The 25,699-nt window shown below is 40.7% G+C and overlaps 1 long non-coding RNA gene and 1 pseudogene across 1 annotated transcript; one reads left to right on the top strand and one right to left on the bottom strand.

The window, feature by feature from the left end:
• Positions 1-3,814: 3,814 nt before the first annotated feature.
• Positions 3,815-6,510, top strand: LOC129471913 (uncharacterized). Its single transcript, XR_008653798.2, has 3 exons — positions 3,815-3,976; positions 5,980-6,050; positions 6,367-6,510. It is a non-coding gene; the product is annotated as an uncharacterized lncRNA (long non-coding RNA).
• A 16,212-nt stretch (positions 6,511-22,722) lies between these two features.
• On the bottom strand, positions 22,723-24,577 carry LOC129471897 (guanine nucleotide-binding protein G(q) subunit alpha-like; annotated as a pseudogene).
• Between the last annotated feature and the right edge of the window lie 1,122 nt (positions 24,578-25,699).

Here is a 25,699-nt window from a genome sequence, read left to right as displayed (position 1 = left end):
GCTTTTTGATGGGGTTGTTTGTTTTTTTCTTGTAAATTTGTTTGAGTTCATTGTAGATTCTGGATATTAGCCCTTTGTCAGATGAGTAGGTTGCGAAAATTTTCTCCCATTTTGTAGGTTGCCTGTTCACTCTGATGGTAGTTTCTTTTGCTGTGCAGAAGCTCTTTAGTTTAATTAGATCCCATTTGTCAATTTTGGCTTTTGTTGCCATGGGAATTGAACAATGAGAACACATGGACACAGGAAGGGGAACATCACACACCGGGGCCTGTCGTGGGATGGGGGGAGAGGGGAGAGAAAGCATTAGGAAATATATCTAATGTTAAATGGTGAGTTAATGGGTGCAGCACACCAACATGGCACATGTATACATATGTAACTAACCTGCACATTGTGCACATGTACCTAAAACTTATACCCTAAAACTTAAAGTATAATACAAAAAAAGAGAATAACTCTTTATATATTTTCAAACAACACATTGGTAAACATGTAATGCTACTTTTTTCAGCATCTCCGAGTGAACAGCCAGTCTTTCATATACACATTGACAGAGAAATCTCTCAATCAACTCAGAGATTCAGAAATTAGTAAGTATGAAAACTTAGTTGCATAAAGAAAAACAGTAGATAACATAGATAGCTGATAAGAGAAGATTTTATACAATTACTGTGAGATATTCTTAGAAACTGACTTAAAATTTGAATTTATGGTAAGGCATTTTAAACTTTAATATGGAACAAATTTAAAGTTTCTGAATAGAGAAATTTCTGATGACTCAGGAATAGTAAAAATGGGTGGGGATCATGTTTCAAATCAAGGAAGGAACCCCATTTTATTCTGAACATGTTAGTTTTGACTGTTTTCACCCTGAAATTTTCACTACTAAATATATTTGAAAGCAAGTCTTTTTTCCTCATTTAACATTTGTTTCATACACAGAGAATAATACTGTGGGTCTGGGATTCAGATTTTGAAATGAAGCATGGACTCTGAGTGGCCCCTTGTCCTTGTGAAAGTGCACTGGTCTAGAGAGCGGCAGTTGGACCCCAGAGTGTGGCACGTGTTCCTGTGTTCATTGAATATTCTGTGATGACCTGTCACGGAGATCATGTGATGATGTATATCCTGCCCTCTATCCCAACTGCCATTGGGTTTCAACTGCCACCTGGGAGACTACTGACTGGTAGCGAAGGGAGGTAGCCTTTGCTGCTTTCCATCTTCTCACTGCAGTTTCTTCACATGGGCCACTCGTCCTTAAAATGTCTCCTTAATTTATTTTTTTAACTTCCCCAGCTCCAATTTGTCTACAGATTTACAAATTTGTTTTATAGTTTCATGACTCAATTTGTATTTTTGATCCTATGAAGCTTTTCGCCTTAAATACTTTTCTCTGTTTATAAAAATGTACTGTTTCCTAGGCCAGTTTTGTACACACTCTTCCATAGAATAGATGCAGAAGAAACACAACAATACTGCCTTCATCATATTAGAAGATCTTGATACCAAATACAGTAAGAGACATTGCATGAAAGGGGGCTTACAGGCCAAAGTCTTCTGAATAGAGATGTGAAAATCTTAAATCAGATATTGGAACAGCTTAAATCCGGAGTTTTTTTTAGAAAATAAACAGATTTTCTGATGGGAAACATAATAGCTTAGATAAGAGGTTTCGGGGGATTGTTTTAAATTAAAGACATTTTTAAAAGATAAATACAATCAAGTGGATATAAAAAGTTACAAAATGAAAAAAACATTAGAGGTTATAAAAGGTTTATGAAAATCTTACTTCATAGTCAAAATTGACTGGGGTAAGAGATTTATTTACAAGGTCTTATTAAAATTAGCTACAATATTAAAAATACACTAATACCAAACTAAAATTTTGGTTTAAAAAATAAGCTTTTCTTAAGATATTAATTTGTTCTCAGTGAAATTACAAGAGGTAATAATTTTTCATTCTGAAATCTATTATTTTTTGAACTTCTCAGATTTATACCTCAGAAGTTCGACTTTTACTGTGTCTCTTTACACATAATTGACAGGGCCCATATTATTGCCTTCTGTTTCTTTTCTCCTGAAAAAAGTGCATCTTTTCCAGGCTGGGATCATAACTCTCTCCTTCAAATTTTCATCAGCTCCTTTAACTCTGCCCCCCACCCCCCACCAACACAGTTTCTAATTCTGCTGCTGTAATACTAAAATGCTTATTTTTAAAGGTCTAAAATACTAATGTTTGTCTCAGATGCAATACAATTTTGTGCTCTTGGCTTTTTGATATGTCTTAATTGTTTCCGGTGACCAGGAAACCTCCCATGCTGTTCGTTAGAGCCAGGTGCCCCCCGGCTCAAGTTGCTAGCTCTTCTGCTTACATTCCTTCTATAGTACAATATTCACTCATGACTGAACACACGCCGTGTCTTGTTAAATTCGAGTGCCCTTCTCATCAGGTGTGACTTTGAAGTTATTCAACAAACTTCATTTAGACACTGCCCGCTCTCAGGCAGGCATTAGTTCAGACTGCTGAGATCAGTAGTCAGTGAGAAGACAGTGGGAGTCACCGATTTAATTCCTGAAATCGCTTAAGCACCAGGCTTGACGGCCACATTTCAGTTAACTTCCACACTCAGAAGAGGGAACTGAGGCACAGAAGGGTCTATAGAACTTCTCAGGTTCATGTAGCTTCCAAATAAGGACTTGACCCAGACCTTTGTGCACCAGGCCCCGTGCTCTTGGTCACTCTCATCTGCCACCTTTCTACCTTGTCTCATCTCAGCGTAGGGATTTGCCTACACAGTCGGTCTGCACAGTTTTAAGTGCAACCCACAGTGCAAGTTCTTCCTAACACCCAGCTCAGATTCAGGAGGCTTATTTCTGCAGATGGTGAACAGGGGACAATGGGTCAAACATTGAACTTAGTGGTCCCCAGCCTTTTTGACACTAGGGACCGGTTTCATGGAAGATAATTTTTCAATGGACCGGGATGGGGTGGAAGGATGCTTTCAGGATGAACCTAGCACATTTATTGTGCACTTTATTTCTAGTATTATTACATTGTAATATATAATGAAATAATTATACAATTCTCGTAGGAGGGCAAACCCTACTGTGAGCTGCACAGGCCAGGGATCTAGGCCACATGCACTTTATGAGAATCTAATGCCATGGCTAATCTGACAGGAGGTAGAACTTAGACGGTGATGTGAGTGATGGGAGTGGCTGTAAATACACATGAAGCTTTGCTTCCAGCCACTGCTCAAGCCTGGTTCCTAACAGGCCACACACTATCGCTGGCCCAGGGTTTGGGAACCCCTGACTTAACCTATTTCCCATTTAGAAAATAAAAGTGCAGCTCACTGGCAGCAAGTGTTCTCGGGGAACACAGGAAATGGGTTAAACTGTGAATAAACGATGCCTCATTTCTCTGTGGTCTTCTGCAGCAAGATATCAAGAGCTGTCTTTATTTAATCCATTTCCCCGAGCGTTGCCTCCAAGATGCAAGATCCTGAGGGCTCCGAAGAATCCACTGTCCATCGCAAATCGATGGTCCACCAGCTCAGTTTTAGAGACGTGATGCTCCACTGCAGGCCTCATCCTCTTGTGCACCCTGGCAGTCAGCCGTCTGAAGGTACTATGGAAATTCAGTTACTCACTCTTGGGAGGAGAAGGATTCCAGACCATTCCTGTGTGCACCCTGGAAGGCAGCTATCTGAAGGTACTATGGAAATTCAGTTACTCACTCTTGGGAAGAGAAGGATTCCAGATCATTCCTGTGTGCACCCTGGAAGGCAGCCACCTGAAGGTACTGTGGAAATTCAGTTACTCACTCTTGGGAAGAGAAGGATTCCAGACCATTCCTGTGTGCACCCTGGAAGGCAGCCATCTGAAGGTACTGTGGAAATTCAGTTACTCACTCTTGGGAAGAGAAGGATTCCAGACCATTCCTGTGTGCACCCTGGAAGGCAGCCATCTGAAGGTACTGTGGAAATTCAGTTACTCACTCTTGCAAGTATAAGGATTCCAGATTCTTCAGGGTCCCAAACTTCAGGCAACTCTAAAATTGCTACACTATGTTCTTCTTTATTTCATGTGTGCCAATTTAAATGTACAAGTCAATCACTAGTGCTGCAAATGCAGAAGTAAAGATGTATTTCCACTTCAAGTTTGGTTCACTTTTAATAGTAAAGAACACCTCAGTACAAGGTTTAGATATTAATGCAAGGTTTAGATATAATATCTAGCTGATTGTTAGACATTAGCTAAAATGGAACTCTTCCTGAGATAGTATTGCCACATTTTCAAACAGACATCATGTGAAACTTGTAAATTAACCTAAAAATTGAAGTAGTACAGAAAGTTCCCATATACCCTCCCCACTCAGTATCTTTTTTGTGATCATATCTTACATGAATATGGTGCATTTGTTATAGTGGTTGAAGCAATAGTGGTATCTTCTTCTTAATGAAAGTCTAGAGTTTGCATTAAGGATCACCCTGTGTTGTTCAGCCTATGGATTTTGACAAACTCATAATGTCATTCATCATCCAGACAGAAGAGTTTCACACCCAAAACATGACCAGTGCTGAACCTGTTAACCCCTTTCTTCTTTTCCTAGGACCCCTGACTACTATAGATCATTTATTTTATTGCCTCTATAGATTTTCTTTTGCAAAATTCTATAGAATTGGAATCATAAAGTATGAAGCCACTTAGGACTAACTGATTTCACTTAGCAACATACATGCGAGATTTCATATCTTTTTGTAGCTTAACAGCGTACTAATTTTTATCAGTGAATCATATTCCATTGGGTCATGTAATGGTGTGGGTTGGTCCACTCACCGCCTGAAGAGCATCTCAGCTGCTTCCAGTTCAGGCAATGACGAATACAGCTGCTCTCATTCTTGTGCAGATTTTGCAATGGGTGTAATTTTAAAATTTAACTGGGTAAATGTTTAGAATTTTAATCAGTTGTTTGTATAATAACACTATGTTTCCCCTTATAAGAACTAGGTAGAATTCAGTAAAATCTACTGGGCATTTTTTAAAAAGGTATTGTTGATTTAGTTTCTATCATAGATATAAGCCTGCTCAGATTATCTGAGTCTTCTTTGGGTAGTTATGGTTTCTGCCTTTGAAGGAATTTTGCTGTCAGATTTGTGAGCATAGATTTATTCTAAGTATTCCTTTATTATCTTCTTCATATTCATGGGATCAGCAGAAATGATTCCTCTTTTTATTCATATTATTTATAAATTGTGTCTTCTATCTTTTCTTTGTGGTTAGCCTGGCTGGAGGCTTATCAATTCTGTTTATCTTTTCTAAGAAGCAGCCTTTGGTTTTGTTAGTTCTCTGTTTATTTTATTATTTCTATTATGATGAATATATTTTTTTCTTTGTTAATGTTCGGTTTACATTACACAATACTTTTTTCTCTAGTTTCCCAAGGTAGAAGGTAAGAAAACTGAATTAAGATTGTTTTTAGTTTCTAGATAGCATTGTGAATGGAACTTATGTCACAGAAGTGTGCATTAATAATCAAAGTAATACATATTGTGTATTTTTCACCACAATAACGATTTAAAATCCAGTAATATAGATGGTAAGTGCAGAAGGAGCATATGTAGATTCAGGAACGTTAAACATTGTAACTTTTTTAAAAGAGGATATTTACCAGGCCTCTTTCTGTGAGGAGACCCTGTCCTGGAGTGATGCGTGCATTTGTGTGCTGCCTGGGTGAACACTGCCTACTTCACAGTGATGAGGGTGGCTTAGCCAGAGACCCGAGGCTCTGTCCCCCAGGGCTCTCCTGATGGTCTCCTTTGCCTTCCTTCACCACCAAGGAGGGTGGCCCAGCAGCAGCTCAGCCCGTGCTCTCACCCATCTCCTCCGCACACGCCTGTCCTTGTCCTCAGCACCCAAGGCTGCCAGAGGTCCTTCAGCAGCTCCCGTGGCTGACAGTGACTGTATGTTTCCTAGATTTCAGGGACCACCTGGCAGGGGAGCGGACCAGAGGGACTTCCTTGGAATAGGCTGTGGCTCTTCACAAGGTAAAATCTTCTTTCTTTGTCTGAGATGGCAATTTTATTTCTTTAGGTTTCTATTTCATTTGAACTAAGATATGCAAATCTTACCATGGACATTGTAGATGGCTTACAGAACTTCTTGGTGGGCAAATGTATGTGACAGCCCATTACCAAATTGGAACTTGGTCCAGGTGGCACTCATAGATGACAGCTTCAGTGACAAACTGCATGGCAGAGAGCATTTTCCTCAGGAGAAATGTGTTCTTCGTGAAAATAGCGTTGACTGTGCAACCAAAATCATTTTGAAAATCTTACACAAAACTCTTCGGCCTTTCCACAGGTGTCTTCTATGCTTTATTTGGGAGCCATTGCCTTGAGCGCTATTTCCCAGATGGTTTTCTAATGTCACCAACTGAAGAAAAGACCCATGCACACAGGACACAGCATGATCTGATGCTCACAGCATTTTCCTTCCTCTCTGAAAACGGACTCAGAGATTCTGTCAAGCGGTACTTACTCTGAGATCACCTGTTTGCTGAGGAAAAATCTTAGCATTGAGAAAGGTGACACTTTCCTCCCTGCTTTTGCTAGAGAGACACTTTGGTTATGAGTTATTTCTAGCATAACAGTTTATTTCAGAAGTCCAGCTCAATAGCAGACCAACGCATGAAAAACACATGAAAATTTATGTTGGGAAAATATATATTGTATGTCTGCTTGAACTGTGGGTTCTTGATTAATACAAAACTGGTTGATGAAGGTTGTTACCTTCAGGAAAATGCAAATCTAGTGGAGGGACAAAACTCACAGAAACGTATTTCATCATAGCCACCATGAGGCAGTATATTATGAAGCAAGTCAGTGATGAATGACTGGCAGGCTGGTCTGTCATTTAAGCTACACTCTGTTTCCAGCTTCTGTTGCTTCTGCTGTCTCTCTCCTAACATCTGCATATTCCTCCACCTTGTGGTGGAGGAAGCATTAGGACTGATATAGGGGATTTCCAGTGAGTGTATAATTCAGTGCAGAATTGGCAGGAATATATTCCATGGTTAGGAGCTGGAGAAAGTAAGAAATAAAAATAGACCTTGAAGAATGGGTAGGATTTTCAAAATCAGAGATAAAGAAGCAAGAAAGAGAATTCACTTTTTCAAGTTTCTAAGCAATCATATATATATATACACACACACACATATATATTTACATGCATAGACATTTTGCTGGTTTCTGTCTTACTAATGTATACTACACTGTGTCTAATCACTCTGAGGGCTGGTATTTCGGGTCTGTTCGAGACACTCAGGAATCATTTGTTCAGCTTGTTCTATATGCTGGAAACTGTTGCAGGGATGGATATATGCAGTCCTTGTCCCAAAGCAGCTTATGACTCCAAGAGCAAGGGATAGAATATGAACATGTGAATAGTGCCGCAATAAACATACGTGTGCATGTGTCTTTATAGCAGCATGATTTATAGTCCTTTGGGTATATACCCAGTAATGGGATGGCTGGGTCAAATGGTATTTCTAGTTCTAGATCCCTGAGGAATCGCCACACTGACTTCCACAATGGTTGAACTAGTTTACAGTCCCACCAACAGTGTAAAAGTGTTCCTATTTCTCCACATCCTCTCCAGCACCTGTTGTTTCCTGATTTTTTAATGATGGCCATTCTAACTGGTGTGAGATGGTATCTCACTGTGGTTTTGATTTGCATTTCTCTGATGGCCAGTGATGATGAGCATTTCTTCATGTGTTTTTTGGCTGCATAGATGTCTTCTTTTGAGAAGTGTCTGTTCATGTCCTCTGCCCACTTTTTGATGGGGTTGTTTGTTTTTTTCTTGTAAATTTGTTTGAGATACCATGGAATACTATGCAGCCATAAAAAATGATGAGTTCGTGTCCTTTGTAGGGACATGGATGAAACTGGAAAACATCATTCTCAGTAAACTATCGCAAGGACAAAAAACCAAACACCGCATGTTCTCACTCATAGGTGGGAATTGAACAATGAGAACTCATGGACACAGGAAGGGGAACATCACGCTCCGGGGACTGTTGTGGGGTGGGGGGAGGGGGGAGGGACAGCATTAGGAGATACACCTAATGCTAAATGACGAATTAATGGGTGCAGGAAATCAACATGGCACATGGATACATATGTAACAAACCTGCACATTGTGCACATGTACCCTAAAACCCTAAAGTATAATAAAAAAAAAAAAAAAAAAAAAAAAAAAAAAAGAATATGAACATGTGTCTTAGGGTTACTTCTAGGGGTAAGAATGAGTTCTGTGGGCAGATGCGTACAGGAAGTGGGGAGAGGGAGAATGAGATGCAAACTATCCAGGCAGGAGGCATTGCAGCAATCAAAGTGAACTATGAGAGAAGCCTGGGCTGATGTAAAAAAAAATAAGCTTTGTCATAAGTGGAATGATCAGATAAGTCTTAGAAGGCTGTATTGCAGCCACAGTTCTGATTGGCTACCAATCAGAAGAAGAGGGAAATGAGAATTCTTCTTGGCTTGATTACCTGAGTAAAGGATCTAACCATTCCCAGACAGGCGGCCCACAAGAGAGAAGCAGGTTAGAAGGAAATACCACGAGTTGTGTTTTGGTCATGTTAGGTAGAGGACATTTGAATGCAGAGTAAGTCAAACTCTTAGGGCAGGGGAGTCAAGAATGCTCCATTGCAGTGGTGTCAGCAAAATGGCGGGGAAGGCAGCTGTAAGCTCCCATCCTTCCATAGGAATGTTGAACCAACTTTGTCAGAACCGGGAAAATAATCAAAGGTGTACGGCAACCAAAAGAATGCTGGATCAACACAAAGGCAACTTAAAAATGATATGAAAGCTGTGTGGCATTTTTGCTTGTCCCACAAGCCCAGCTTGGTGATAGTCTTGAAGACGGCAGGCTGGATTCCCAGGCTGGGACCCTTATCCCTTGTTCCAGAGAGGAGAGCAGATCTGATTCGCAAGTGATTGTGCTTGTCTGTTTTAATCTTTCCAGAGGCTGCCTGAACATGGTATTCATCATCTCTGTTTTACCTGACCCAGAAACCATTCTGCTAGGAAAAACAGTGGGCATTGCTTGAAAACAGTGTTCTGTGGTTGAAAAACCCACAGTCACCTTGGACTGGTGGGAATGTAAAATGGCGCCTCTTCTGGATCATCATTTGGCAGTTTCTCAAAAGGTCAAACATAGAATCACTATTTGATCCAACAATTCTACTGCTAGGTATATCCCCGAAAGAATTGAAAACAGGGACGCAAACATACGCTTGTACACTAATGTTTACAGAAAAAATATTTGCAATAACCAAAAGGCAGAAACAACCCGTGTCCAATAACAGAAGAATTAATAAACAGTGTGATATAAACATAAATGGAATATCTAGCCATGAAAAGGAATTAAGTATTGGTACATACTGCAACATGGATGAATCTTGAAAACATTTTGCTAAATGAAATGTCAGACACAGAACACATTTTGATGCTTTCACTTATATTAAGTACCTAGAACAGGCAGTTGTAGAGATAAAAGGTAAATTACAGCTTGGGGCTGAAGGAAGGGTGAAATTATAAGTTATTGCTTAATGGGTACAGAGTTTTAACTTGATGAAATATTTTGGAGATAGTTTGTGGTGATGGTTGCAAACCACGTAAATGTCATTGATACCATTGATTTGTACACTTAAATGGCTGAAATTGCAAATTTTATACACACAACCCTGACATATTGCCAGAATTAAAAAAATAGTAACAAAAATAGTGAAACAAGGAAGAATGATTTCCTAGACAAGCACAAAACTCCCTTGTAAGATAACTCTTCAATACCCCTTCCAAAACGATGCAAAATTAAGCTACTTTTACATTTTTAAAAGAAAATGCATGTAATCTTAACATCAAAACCCTTAAGTAAAAGTAAGCATTTCTGATCGGAGTGTAAATTAGTTCAACCATTATGGAAGACAGTGTGACAATTCCTCAAAGACCTAGAACCAGAAATAACATTTGACCCAGCAATCCCATTACTGGGTATATACCCAAAGGAATAGAAATCCTTCTATTATAAAGATACATGCAGGTGTATGTTCATGGCAGAACTATTCACAATAGCAAGACATGGAATCAACCCAAATGTCCATCAGTGACAGATGAGATAAAGAAAATGTGGTACCTATACACCATGGACTACTATGCAGCCATTTGCAGGGACACGGATGGCATTGGAAGCCGTTACCCTCAGCAACTAATGCAGTAACAGAAAACCAAACACCGCATGTTCTCACTTATAAGTGGGAACTCAACGATGAGAACACATGGACATATAGGGGGGGAGGACAACACACACTGGGGCCTGTCAGGAGAGGGGGCAAGGGAGAGCATCAGGAAGAATAGCTAATGGATGCTGGGCTTAATACCTAGGTGATGGGATGATCTGTGCAGCAGACCAACCCGGCACACATTGACCTATGTACCCTGCACATCCTGCACATTTGTACCCCTGAACTTAAAAGTTGAAGAAAAAAGGCCGGGCACGGTGGCTCACGCCTGTAATCCCAGCACTTTGGGAGGCCGAAGCAGGCGGATCATGAGGTCCAGAGATCGAGACCATCCTGGCTAACACGGTGAAACCCCGTCTCTACTAAAAAGAAAAATACAAAAAATTAGCCAGGCGTGCTGGCGGGCGCCTGTAGTCCCAGCTATTCGGGAGGCTGAGGCAGGAGAATGGCGTGAACCCGGGAGGCGGAGCTTGCAGTGAGCCAAGATCGCACCACTGCACTCCAGCCTGGGCGACAGAGCGAGATTCCGTCTGAAAAAAAAATTTTTTTTTTAAGAAAAACAGTAAGCCTTTAATAAAGCTTTTAAAGAGATATTTTAAAATAAAGGAAATTTTTTTTTCTAACAAAATCTAACAATAACAGCAAGCTCCCTAATCTCTTTCCTGGGCATCTCCGACCTGAGAGTCCTGCTGAACCCCCAGCTGCTCCCCCAGGCCACCCCACAGCCCCCTTAACACTCCAGCCTGCCCGTCATGTGCAGAAGGAGCTGCTCAATCAGTCCTGGGGTCTTTCTCAGCCCCTTCCAATTCTCTTTCTCACCTTTGGCCTAACCAGCAACTCTGAATCCTGGAATGGGTTGGGTAGAAAGCTGTGCTTGCTCACAAGTTACTGTTTTTGACCCTGTCACAAATGTTTGTTCATTATGTAAATGTTCTATGACTGCTTACTTGCTCAATCAGGCTGTCTATAGATAAAGAAAAAGGCCCATCTCCCAGTTCTGATTTGTGTGCAAAACTCCCAATATGGAAACTGGTAACTGCTTAAAGATTAATATACAGCGCTGTCATTTATTTTATTATGCAATCTTTATTTTTCTAGAACGTTGAGAAGATAACACATAAGTTCATATTAACATATAATCATTTGGCACAGCTTCCTGGGAGGGATAATAAGAAAAACATGCTTTGGAGGAAAACTCACCTCAGGACACAGAAATGCATGGCTGTGCATCATAACAATAAAAATGTAATCCCCAAACAAGTCTTAATGTTTATATTTACCTGATCCTTCAGAAAAGGTTTAATGTATATAAATGCACACAACATACAACAAGATAATTCGGGGAGGAGCATGGAATGTGAAGAAGAAGACAGTAGGAGAGATCAAATAAAGCCAGGAGTGGAGTTAAATACAAATGCATATACTGCCTATTTAAAATGGGTCAAAATTTTGACTCTAAACTTTCTTGCAGAAAACTCTGAAAAGCTGGCATATACATTGATATAATTTGCAAGCTGCAGGACAATGCAGGCTGTGTGCCTAACTCCCTGATGGTAAGATAACGCAGATGTCCCCAGTCATAGGAGGTAGTAAGCCAATTTTGTTTTTGTTTCCTCTGTAACGATGTATTCTGAACGATGTTTTCTGCAGTGGTATGCTCTTAAGCCCATAGCCAGAGTAATATGCAGTTCCCAGCATGTTAGCTGTGACACCCTCCTTTCCATTCCACTCAGGAGAACATACTGGATTACAGACGAGTGAGAATAATGTTGAATGATTAACTTTCTAAAGTAATTTCTTAACTCTAACATTAATAAAATTAAGACTCACAGCCGGGCGCAGTGGCTCAAGCCTGTAATCCCAGCACTTTGGGAGGCAGAGGCAGGCAGATCACTGGAGGTCGAGAGTTCGAGACCAGCCTGACCAACATAGAGAAACTCCATCTCTACTAAAAAAAAAAACAAAATTAGCCAGGCATGGTGGCGCATGCCTGTAAACCCAGCTACTTGGGAGGCTGAGGCAGGAGAATTGCTTGAACCAAGGAGGCGGAGGTTGCAGTGAGCCAAGATCGCACCATTGCACTCAGCCTGGGCAACAAGAGTGAAACTCCATCTCAAAAAAAAAAAAAAAAAGACTCACAAACTTTGATCCTTCAGCATTAGTAACAGATTACTCCAATATTTTCATATTCCCACATAATGTTTGAGAAGCATAATATTTGTGAACAGCGTTAAATTATACAAAATCTAGTTATGTACATGGGAGTTATCAGTAAGGATATTTCTCAGTTTTTCTCCAGAATGCATTAAAAAAAAAAGTAAATCAATTATTGGCTTCCTTTAGATTGTGTAGAGAAATAAGTACAGTAAATATCTCACTTCCCTCACTTCCTTAACCTTCCCTGCTCCTGCAGGCTGAATATTATTATCTGCTGCTTTACATGGCCTGATAGTATTTGGCTATTAACAATATAATTGTTCACTGCTATTGCTTCAAGAGTGGTCCGGCTCTTTGAATGCGTTGGAAAAAAAAAAAAACAAAAACCACTCTCTTAAACGTGATACTGTATTTCACCAGCAGAGGGCAAGCTACACTCAGTTGTGCCTGTATGTGACTAATTCTGTACAAAGATTTCGTACGCAAGACATAAAGGTCATTTCTTTCGAATTGAAGTAAGTAGCCAGAAATCTAATAATATCTAAAGAGATCTATCCAATTAAGCTTTAATTTGAGTTCATCTGGGTCTCAAGGGGATTGAATTTAGTGGGTGGAACACAGCAACAAGAGGCAGACATGCAAGGACTGGGGTTGGCAGTACCTGGAAATATCTTCTTCCCCCTGGGGAAGAAAGATTTTAAAAGGCTAGAAAGTCACCAGGGCCTCAGCTTAGTGGGCTGGTCTTGAAATTTAGCTGGACTTTAGGCAGTAAAATCATGTCCTGGGCCATTGTGGCTGAGGCAAGTAAAGACTGAAAAATCAGTGGAAAAACTTGGAGCTTGGGGCTGAGAACTGTCAAGAGATGAGATACCCATTTGGTGGGATGTGGGTCTGAATTCAGGGACAGGCTCAGTAAGTAGGCAATGGGACACCTGTGCAGGAAGCGCCTCTATCCCCACAGCCAAACAGATTAGGAGGACCTTGCTGGGATGAGGTCAATGTCTGCATGAAATCCCCCAGACAGAACAGTCCCTATTCTTTAGTACTGGCTCAGTCATGCACCTTGACCCTAAAGCGAGTCTCTGATGGCCCCACTCAGTCCCTCCAGCCCTGTTCCATGACGGGACACCCAAAGCATTCTTGATTCAAGCCTAATGCTCTCCAGCACCTTCCTGGCATGCCCTGTGGAAAATGGACAGATTTTGTAAAATATGCTATCCTCTATTTGCAGCCCTCTAGCTGGACCGTCTTGGTCCCCTTTCTGCACAGTGAAGGGGATCTCTGACACTGACACCTATCGGTACTATGTCTTAACCTGCTGACCCATTGGAAGCTACTTTGGATGACCTCCAAAGTGGGACATTTTATGCTTTCCAAAAAGGGAGAAAATTGACTTAGGAATTGTCCACGTGATTTTCAGCTCCTGAAATACTTCAATGACATAATAAATATTTTAAATGATTGGAGTTATTATGAAAATGTTAATGAACTTTAAAAATCCATCAGTTTGAATTAACAATGTTATTTTAGATTTCTTTTGGTACGATGATGAAATTTTATTTATAATACCTTTTTTTTTTTGCTTAACTTAAGGTCTTTACATCTTGTTATATTATTCAAGTTCTCATAATTTTATAATTTTATGAAATTTAGAAATAGTTCTCCGATTATGAGTCCTCTCTGTTAGCTAAATTTAATTGTTAGTGTAGTGTATTCTTTTCCCTTTTCTTTTTCTTTCTTTTTTTTTCTTTTTTTTTTTTTTGAGACGGAGTTTCGCTCTTGTTGCCCAGACTGGAGTGCAATGGTACGATCTCGGCTCACTGCAACCTCTGCCTCCCAGGTTCGAGTGATTCTCCTGCTTCAGCCTCCTGAGTAGCTGGGATTACAGGTGTGTGCCACCATACCCGGCTAATTTTTTGTATTTTTAGTAAAGACAGGGTTTCTCCATGTTGGTCAGGCTGGTCTTGAACTCCTGACCTCAGCCTTGGCCTCCCAAAGTGCTGAGATTACAAGAGTGAGCCATTGCGCCCGGCTTCTTTTCCCTTTTCGTACTATGTCTTTAAAGTGAGCCATACTGGCCACTATAAAGTAGTTCTCATTGAGATACTGCAGGTGCATGTTTTGGTTATAAAATTGTTCTCATACAAATATCACGACTAATATATTAGACCTATGCTGTAAAGGCAAAATTATACACCATGGCTTTGTTCTTGCCATTAATTACCTTTTTGAAAATATTTTATTACATTCTAGTAGAAAAAGATTTCTCTCAGGTAGCAGAGCAAATAAATACCGTAAGATCTATAGTGTGATCAACATATTCTGTCTTCAATAAATTTGAAATAAAAAAGACATGAAAAGGCATGAAGACAAAAGTTCAAGGTTTAGGGATTAAATCGTGTCTGGCTGCCAATTGCAGAAATTGACAGAGACATTTTGTTGCTTGACACTACTTTATAGATTGTGCTAGAAAATGTAGTGGTTAAATTTTAATGTTTTTATGATTGTCATGCTGTGATGACTGTGAGAATGAGAATCACAACCTCCAACTACAGGACAGGAGCCATAATTGAGGGTTCTATTATATCCCTGCACTCTGAAATTCATTGCCACCTTTGCAGCAAGACCACTCTACCTGTGGGTTGCTCCCAGTCAGTGACTGAGCACAACAAGATACTTAGAGCTGCCCCTGGGAGATGAGGGATTCCTTTGACAGATGACTGGCTCAAGACTCCCAAACAGCCTTGCTAAACCTTCTTAGACATTGCAGCAATCCGGAATGCTTCCACCCAGCATTCCTTCTCTCTTCCCTCTCTCCTTCACTCATGGTGGACATCCATTGTGCTCTGACAGCTCTCCCAGCCCTACCCAGATCCGCCCCCCATTCTCTCTCATGGGCATTTTGCACATTTAATTCTGTTTTGGCATTTGCTTCTCCGAGGACCCAGATGAAAACACATATGATCAAGGGTATAGTTTTCAAGTTAGCATGTCTAAATGACTTTAAACCAAACTACATTCTATATCTATCTCTGATAATATTTTTGTAGTATCTGATAATTATAAAAGTAACACATGTTCATTAGACAAAATATAGAAAACATGTAAGCCTTGCCCTTTTTTATGCCAATGTTTTTTATGATCTTGAGTATTCAATAATGGTGGAAATTTATTTGTGTCACAGCAACCTGTCTTACCCTGGCGTGTCTTGGGAACCACATTTAAAAGTCAGTTTTCATAAATTATTGGTAAAATAAACTCATACATCTACACTATGCAACTGTGCAATATAAACATACTGTTACGTTTCTTTACATGGAGAAATTTTCATGCTGCCTTACTAAGTTTAAACACTAAAACAGAAAGAAAGCCCGGGAGGATCACACCAAAATGCCAACTTTGACATTTTGAGTAGCTACTTTGAGATTTGGCGTGTTTTTGTTTTATTTTCTTGCTTATCTATGTTGTTTGAATAATGAAGGCAGATATTTCATTGCTATCCTAGGCTTAAGAATCTTCTTTAGGGTAGTTTAAAGTAGATACTCTTATCTTGGGTGCTTCACTCATCTGGAGAACATGGCATGCTTCCTTACCAGTTAACTCACAAAGTTGGCAACTGATATTGTTGGTTGACATGTCTTTGACTATGATGTCATACATATTTCAGGGAACAATGCTTTTCAAAAGTATTTTCCATTAGGAAATATCATTAGTTATTAGCATATATCAGACTATAACAAGAAACAGAAATTTTATTATCCCGTTGCTCTTTTTATGATGCTAAATAAGTAGTTCCCCTAGCAACCCAGATTTATGTTACCAAAAAATCAGTACACTTTGGTTTGTCAAATTAAAATTCAGAAGACTCGAGGGCCCAGATCTGTCTCTAACTAAGTGCGAGAAGTCAGATGAACTTTCACACAGCCTTTCTCCAACAAGCGAGGTTATGACTTCTGAGGTCTCATCCAACCGTTTCATTCCATGATTCCAAATAACCATTTTTGCTTTTTGAATTGGTGATAATAGCAGGTAGAAACATGGTAAAAATAGGCCCTTCGGCCGGGTGTGGTGGCTCATGCCTGTAATCCCAGCACTTTGGGAGGCCAAGGTGGGCAGATTACAAGATCAGGAGTTCAAGACCAGCCTGGCCAACATGGTGAAACCCCGTCTCTACTAAAAATACAAAACTTAGCTGGGCATGGTGGTGCGTTCCTGCAATCCCAGCTACTCGGCAGGCTGAGGCAGGAGAATTGCTTGAACAGGGACCTGGGAGGCAGAGGTTGCAGTGAGCCAAGATTGTGCCACTATACTCCAGCCTGGGCTACAGAGTGAGACTCTGTCTCAAAAAAAAAAAAAGTGCCCTTCTTTTTCACTCAGGGACTGGTTCCCCCAACAGGAAACACCCTCAAGCTAGTACAAGTCCAGGGGTTCTGTTGTAAGAATAGGATAATGTATAGATATCGAAGGAAAGAAACCAAAATTATGGTCAGTCTGCATTGGTTTAGAACTGGAAAGTAAGAGCTAAGACTATTTCTGTAAGTTCTCATGTATCTTAAAAGGAGGCAAGGCAGAGAAGATCTATTGGCAGCTCTGCTATTAATTCTTTGGTTTCTCTAGTTAATCAGTTACATTATTATTAAGTAATAATAATAATTATTAAGTGTTATTATTAAGTGTGATTTATATTATTATTAAGTGTGATTATTATTATTAAGTGTGAGTCATTAAAAAATAGAGGAGGTTGCATAGGCGTTTCCGGCAATTAAGAAATCAATCATCTATCCATCCATCCATTTAGCTATATACTTTGAAATGCTCAAATCACTCATTTTCCCAGCTGCCAGGAGTGTTGGAAGTGCTGACAATGTTGTTAGCTGTTGGCTCACAGATGAAGGGAGGCGGCTTGCCCAAGGTGGTCACCAGTTCCAACTTTAAATAACAAAATATGGAGAGGAAGAAACAATCTTAGGGGTTGAAAGTCAGCATTTCCACACACCGATGGTCCAAGCATTCTGGGGCATAATTGACAATATGATGAATAATTTTCCTTACTGAGCATACTCCTTGGCCCAACAATGCTATTTAAACAAACTTATCCCAAGGCACTGATGAAGGTTGTGCACAGATGTTTGGCTATTGAGATGTTTACTCGGTATGGTCAGTGAAGAAATAAACTAAGTATCCAAGAGCAGAGGGTTTGTTGAGTAATGCCTACTATGGAATATAACACAGCTGTTAGAAATGAGGTGGTATCCGCTTTCTTGACATGATAACTGATCTCAATAAGGACCGAGAGAAGGAGGCAGGTTAAGAAACACATGTATAGTAGGCTCCTAATTTTATTTGTTCAAATCATTTTATAAGTGCGTAAGAAACACTTGGAGAATTATATGTCAAAATACTGATAGTGATTACCTCTGTGTAGTGGTGAGTGGGATTAGATAGGATTTTAATTCCTCTTGACATTGTGCGTTTATTGAATGCTTTATAGAGAATACATGCTTACTGTGTTAGCAAAAGGCCAATACATTTTTTTTTTTTTTTTTTTGAGATGGAGTTTCGCTCGTGTTGCCTAGGCTGGGGTTCAATGGCATGATCTCGGCTCACTGCAACCTCCGCCTCCCGGGTTCAAGCAATTCTCCTGCCTCAGCCCTCCAAGTAGCTGGGATTACAGGTGCCCACCACCACACCCAGCTAATTTTGTATTTTTGATAGAGACGGGGTTTCTCCATGTTGGTCAGGCTGGTCTCGAACTCCTGACCTCACGTGAGCTGTCTGCCTCGGCCTCCCAAAGTGCTGGGATTACAGGTGTGAGCCACCGCACCTGGCTGGCTATTCTTATACTTGAGAGTTGGCCGACTAATTAGTACCTGAGTCCTAATGGGACAAAGTCACTTTCTGGTGCTGCTCAAGACGATGTTGACAAGAAGCATCATGATCATGAAATCAAAGAATGTCTACCATGGCAGTGTAACCAGAAAACAGGAATCCAGACACTTCTGTCTCTTGTATTTATTTTTCTTTGTTATTATTTTATTTTTAGAGTTTCTAGCTAAAAACAGAGCAGAAGTCTTTGTAAAACACACACACACACACAAACACATTATAATTTTCCATGTGCTACTTCTCTAGGTTTTTCAAAAAATCCCCTCATCACAAAAATCCTTCTGCAGACCGTAAACACATGAAGATCTTTTAAATATTCATTCCACTAGCTTTCCTCCTTAGAAGCATTATATTTTCGATCACATTTTAAAACACTAACATTGTAACAACAGAATTCAAATGGAAATAAAACATATTGTAAAAAGATAGCTGTTTTGTTTGAAATAATGGTGTTTATTTTACAATGCATATAATTAGGTCAAATTGTAAAAAGCATTTTTTTCCCCACACAGAGATTTCATAAAGTATGCACACAGGTTATCTGGAATGCAATAGCCTTTTCCACCAGTTTTAATGCACCTTTTGTACCAAAGGGCAAACCTACCACTCTGGCTTGCGGTGGCTTAAAAAGAAAAACAAGCATAGCATTAAGACAAATGCTGCAAGATGTGTCTATGAAGAGTACTGCAGTGAGTTGTTAGGGCAAGGGGCACATGGCCTTACAAAGGCTGTCCCAGGAAATGCCCGGCCTCATCCTCTGAGGAGGTCTCCGTTTTGGAAAACAGCTCACATTCTTTTCGGGTTTGTTCATTCCTGGATACTCTTAGTTTTACTGTGTGGGAGCGGGCGGCTTTCCCTTTGGTTTTAGGGGATTACTATGTCTGGTGCACCCTGCTGTTTTCTTCTTGTCCCGAATTGTTCTCTGCTGTTCCTGCAGCCTCCCTTCCCACTGCTGGAAAGCAATTTGTAAACATGACTATCAAATCATCTTACCCTTTATGCTGTTCAGCTAATATGAGAATTAAAGCAAGTTTTTTACTGTAATATACTAATATCGACAACAATTGTAACAGCTACCCTATGTCAAGCACTTATCATGTACCAGGTGACTTGGAAAGTCCTCAGTATGTGATGAAGTTTTTTTTTTTCATTATACAGCCCTTTCTTCCCATTATTTATTTATTTTTTTGCAAATAAGTCATTTTGACCCAAATCCAGCATAAATAGCTTTTCACCAATTCCTAACTTAAGACAACTAAAATTTACAATCATGTGGCAGTATACATTTTAAAATTACACTTTGACAATCAAGATAGTCTGAAGTACAAAAAAGTAAACTGCCCTTTAGCTGAATTACCTTTTAAAAATAGGCCTGCTAGTTAATCTACCAAAAAAAAAAAAAAACAAGTTTCACGTGTTCTTCAAATTCCTTTTGTAGTTGTCATCTGCTATTAAACAACACATGCAGCTTCCTAAAATTTTTTTTTCCCAGTCTATTCATGACATTCAACAGAGCTCTTTATATGGAAATATTAAAAACAAAAACTTCTAGGAGATTTATTTACTTTTGAATGGGTGTGTTATTTCCCTTTGTTTCAGATATGAGGCACAAACTTCTGAATTTAAGCTCTGTAAGGCATAGTAGAAACTTCCAATTTACAAATAAGGAATTCTCTGGGGGTTAGAACTGCCATGTCACGCAAAAAGGGAAAAATCATCTGTAAACTGGTACATTGCAATGTGTTAAGTGAGTCATGAAATGGCTGCTTGCCTTGGTATGCTGAAGAAAGGTTTCTGTGTTTTATGTTTTTGTTTTTGAATAAGACACGCCCAAGTCACCATAAAACTCACCACAGGCCTCCATTACCTAAGCATCAACAATAGGAGGCCAGTGGCACACGCTTATAATGCTTGCAATCACAATATAATATAAAGCATGAGTAAACTTTGTTTTTATACAAAACTGAAAAGAATCCCGTCCCGCCCCTAGCCCCTTCAATAAAACCACAAAGAAACAAAAAAGAAAATCCTTTAGCTTCGATTGACTGGTGTGGCTAAAATTAGTTTTCTATGCATCACTGCTGCTAGGGTGATCAATTTTTTCCTTTCTCAAGAGAAGGGATCTTGTCATCTTGTCTTGCACCCTACAGGAACAGTGAAGCCACAAACAAGCCTCAATTCTGCATAGCAAATTCCATCCCAATTTCATAAAGACAAATATAACAATCTTTCCCTGTTTTGCTCAGCTTCTTCAAGCTTTGAGAACAGGTTTGACTACATCTACTATAGCTCTATTAAATAGAATATCTTGATTCCCTAAAACTGTAACACTTATGACCTTGTGATGATGTTTTCTCTGTACACACTGTAGGCCTTCAAATGTTGTTGTTTAATTTTTTTTTTTTTTTTCTGCAACAAATTTAAGAACGCCCTTTCAGGCAAGCAGTGGTCTCTAGCTGTTAAAACATTTCCTTAGTGGATCACAATAGCTTCTAAAACTGCCTTTCTAGTAAAGGCCATCAGAGAGGTAATACTAAACTGTGCATTTGCCAAATAAGAATACGAATTGTATAAAAGCTCATATTATAATCCTAGATCAAATGGCAAAAGTTCTACAAAGTTGGTTTCCATGTTTGTATAAAAGCTCCGACTAATTTTATGTATTTTGCTATGAAATTACCTTTGGGTCTTATAATCAGTATACCTCTACTCAGGAACGTGCTAATGATTTTATACAGCACGACGCTAGTACCGCTCTGTACAACAATAAGGTTTTTTTTTCTTCTTTTCTAAATGGAAAGAAAATATCCCTAGTCAGAAATGAACTGACAAATTTACATTCTCCTCTCTTTAAAAAGTAAATAAAATAACATTATTCAAAATGTGAATTAGCTATAGACATACAATTACATAGATACATATCAATACAGCACATTCAATCTGCCAAAAAATTAATGATTACAAAGCCAGTATGGATGCTGCAATATCAAGAGAGATGTATGTACAATGATTAGAGTATTTGTAATTGCACTATACCTACAGGCAGTCTGTTTGTTAAATTACAGGTGCTTTCTGAGCAAGGGAAAAAAAAAGTAACCTGCGTTGTTTGAGGCTGGGAGAATCAAGAATGAGAACATCTCATTACTGTTTGGTGGCTTTGGTACTCATCTAACAGGCCGTGATTTTTCTCCCTCCCCTCTTTTTTGTTCCAAAAGAGTGATTTATATGGAAGTTTAGACTAGTGCCAAATACCACTATAGTTAAAATGAGACCAGTATCATGGCCTAATTCTAACATCCCAGCAGCTTTAAACAATCATGATTTATTTTCTTAAATCAAATTTCAACTCAAGCTGCTTGACAGAAGCTTGTCAATACATGTGCTGTATTTTTTTTGCATTTGTTGAAAAATTGCACATATAGAATTCCAAACATTTCTCCTGGTAGGTTCAGTTACACAAATACATGTTCTATAGAACACTGAGAGGTTACTTTTAAGTCCACAAATCTTCCGTAAGTTCAACCTAATCAGTTACCAGTTCAAGAAGATCTTGAAGGTGGTCAACTAGCAGGAACTTCAGATTTTGGAAATTAAAGGTGTCAGAATAATACTATCAACCAATGTTCCTGGCAGACTTAATTGAACTGAAAGAACCATTGAGAGTAAAACTGGTTTCAAATAAAGAGACATAAACAGATTTCCTGTTAAACCACACAGGATACTTTTTACATTACCGGTTTGGACACTGAACATGGGACATGAACACTAACAACGTCATCTTAAGGACAAAGAAAAGAATGGACCGTGAGAATCAAATTTACAGTTACAACAGTTTGGCAATTGGCGTTTCTGATTCATTCTCAGCCAGTCATTTTGGGCTTCACAGTCTTACTCTCTCACATTTTAAGATACCAGCTTTTGTTTTTTAAGTTCTTATTCATTTTATTTGACAAAAAGCCAGCTTTGGCAACACCTACCCATAATAAAAGTCATTTTAAAATTGTGGCCCAAACACTAAGGAAAAAAAGGAGAGGAAAAGCTTGAACAACAACAAAAAAAAATTAAGAAGAACCTATAAAAAGATTCTGGGTAGGCCGGGCGCGGTGGCTCACGCTTGTAATCCCAGCACTTTGGGAGGCCGAGACGGGCGGATCACGAGGTCAGGAGATCGAGACCACGGTGAAATCCTGTCTCTACTAAAAATACAAAAAATTAGCCGGGCGTGGTGGCGGCCGCCTGTAGTCCCAGCTACTCGGAGAGGCTGAGGCAGGAGAATGGCGTGAACCCGGGAGGCGGAGCTTGCAGTGAGCCGAGATCGCGCCACTGCACTCCAGCCTGGGCGACAGAGCGAGACTCCGTCTCAAAAAAAAAAAAAAAAAACGACACTTAACTGTTAGACAGGCATCCATTGTCCCAGTCCAAAGTGAGACAAGACAGTATATTCTATTAAAAAAGAAACTATGTGTGTATCCAGAGCAACACATTTAAAACCATAGTATTAATACATATAATCCTTCAGCAAAAACTACAAACTTACATTAAGCTGATGATGGCTTAAATCGAACGATGTGTCCTGACTGTATCATTTGAGAGAAAAACTTGACCAAGAATGGAACTAGGATAAAGGCCATTGTAACCTGGGGAAAAAATCAGGAGGGAGGTATGAATTAGGGGGGAAAAAAAAAGGGAAATCAGCTTTGTTTTGCTCCATAGAAAAGAAAAAGAGAGAGAGAGAGAGAAAGAAACAAGTCTTATCTTTGTGAGTGCATGACTGAGAATTTAAAATACATTGAGTCACGAGGTTTTGCCAAAAAAAAGACAGAAAGGAAATGTGCTGGAACTGTACTTCAGCATCCTCTGTTTTTCCTCTGAATAGTTTAAACAAAATCGTAATATTTACTACAAACTCTGTGGACACGCTCACACAGAGTCCAGGACGGCAATAAATTAGTATTATGCAAATTGTTTTCCACAGAAATACAGTCCCTCTTGTGCATCTTCAATAGCCCACCAGGGCAGGGCAGGGCGGGTGTCTAGGAGGCATAATTAGACCAGATTGTAGTCCTTCAGGTTCAACTGGAGGATGGTGTCCTTGACGGCAGCAAAGACAAAGCGGATATTCTCGGTGTCTGTGGCGCATGTGAAGTGGGAGTAGATAATTTTGTCACTGTCTGGGTTCAGGTCCAGGAACATCTTCAGAATGAATTCTCGGGCTGCCTGGGCATCTCTCTGGGGTCCATCACATTCTGTGAAGTAGTCGACTAGATGGGAATACATGATTTTCTCCTCTGGAAGATCTTTCTTGTTCAAGAGCAGAATAACCGAGGAGTTCTGGGACCAGGGATATGTGATAATAGTTCTAAAGAGAGCCTTGCTTTCCTCCATTCGGTTCTCACTGTCTGACTCCACCAGAACTTGATCATATTCACTAAGCGCTACTAGAAACATGATAAAGGTGACATTTTCAAAGCAGTGTATCCATTTTCTTCTCTCTGACCTTTGGCCCCCTACATCGACCATTCTGAAAATGGCACTTTGTAAGTGAAAGGGGTATTCGATGATCCCTGTGGTGGGGACTCGAACTCTAAGCACATCTTGTTGAGTAGGCAGGTAGGCAGGGTCAGCTACGCGGTCCAAGTCATTAAGATAGTATGTAGTAGAGTCAGATAATTGATATTCTCGTCGTCTATCATAGCATTCCTGATTCCAGGATCATTCCATAAACTCTTCATTGCATCTACATATGGATTCTCAAAAGCAGACACCTTCTCCACATCAACTTCTCAAACTAATGGTGCATGAGCCTTATTGTGCTCATACTTGTACGGGAACTTGAGTGTGTCCATGGCTGTTCATGGCCTGCCTGGCCGTGAAGATGTTCTGATACGCCAGCTTGGTGAAGCCCCTTTTATCTTCGTCAGAGTATCTTGACCCATGGATGATTCTCAGCTGCTTGATAAACGTACTCTTGCCACTGTCTCCTGTCCCGAGCAGCAGCAGCTTGAGCTCCCGGCGGGCGTCCCGCCTGTCCGTGCGGAGCTGCCGCTCGATCTCGTCGTTGATCCGCCGGGTTTCCTTGGCCTCCTCGCTCAGGCAGCACGCCATGATGGACTCCAGAGTCATTCTTCCAAAGTGCCTCCGCTGCAGCCCCGCCGGCACCCCTGCTCACAGCGCCCACACACAGCCTCCCGCCATCGCTCGCCCGAGGCAGCGGTGGCCGCCGAGCCCCCGCCGCCCGGCGAGCGTCCCGGACGAGCTCCGGGAACCGCCGCGGGGGCGGCGGCCTGGGCTGGTGCCACCAGGTGGGCTGGGGGCGCGGTGGAAGCGGATGGTCTGGGCCGACCGGAGAAGCGAGACGGGCGCGGGAGAAGGGCGCTGGCTCGGGGGGCGCGTGAGAGAAGGCCGCCGCCGCCGCCTACGAGGCCCCCTACGCCGTGCGCCTGGTGGCGAGAGCCTATCCACCGGGGTGTCCCCGCAGCGAGCGGCCGCCGACAGCTCCCCGTGCCCGGCGCGCCCGCTCCTCGCCGCCGCCTGACACGGCTCCCGGGCGCCCTCGGCCCTGTCCGCGCCCACAGCCCGGCTCGCGCGCAGACCCGGTTCGCGGCCCGCCCGGCAACCCAGTGATGAAGTTGTCCACATACGTTCATTTCATTGAAACAGAAGTCTCATAGGCACCATTGGCAGGGGCAGGAAACACACAGGTTATTTGCAGAACACCACAGAACTGGCAAATGACAGAGCCAGGATTCAATTATAAAATGGGGGATTCTTTTTCAAGAAAAATTAAAATGTCTAAAAACTAAATTGAAAACCTTTGATGAGGAGAAAACCAAGTAAGATAAAAGCTGTTTCTAAAACACTTCTGTGATCACATTAGTTGACGGGCATGTACGGGAAGCAGTTGCAATGTGGTCTCTTTTTAGAAGAGCCCTTGCCTTTTGCAGAACTTTCTGATTCTGAAGTGTTAGGTGACCTTTTCTCAGTAGCTGTGGCATCTCTGAGGGCTTGGGGATAATAAAGTGAAGATGTAGACTGGTCTGTCTTGAATCATCTTAGGACATTTTAATAACCTTAAAGTGGACATTAGAATAATGGGAGTAGGCAAAGTGTGACATCTCAAGCCCAGCGTAAATGTATGCTTTTGGCCGTTGCGGTGGCTCATGCTGTAATCCCAGCACTTTGGGAAGCCAAGACGGATGGATCACCTGAGGTCAGGAATTCAAGACCGGCCTGACCAACATAGCAAAACCCCGCCTCTACTAAAAATACAAAAATTAGCTGGGGGTGGTGGCGTGTGCCTGTATTCTCAGCTACTTGGGAGGCTGAGACAGGAGAAGCACTTGAACC

Source organism: Symphalangus syndactylus, chromosome 22, assembly GCF_028878055.3.
Source record: "Symphalangus syndactylus isolate Jambi chromosome 22, NHGRI_mSymSyn1-v2.1_pri, whole genome shotgun sequence".
Taxonomy (NCBI): domain Eukaryota; kingdom Metazoa; phylum Chordata; class Mammalia; order Primates; family Hylobatidae; genus Symphalangus; species Symphalangus syndactylus.
The sequence above is the reverse complement of the archived record's forward strand: the minus strand, read 5'-3'. Positions and strand labels throughout refer to the sequence as shown.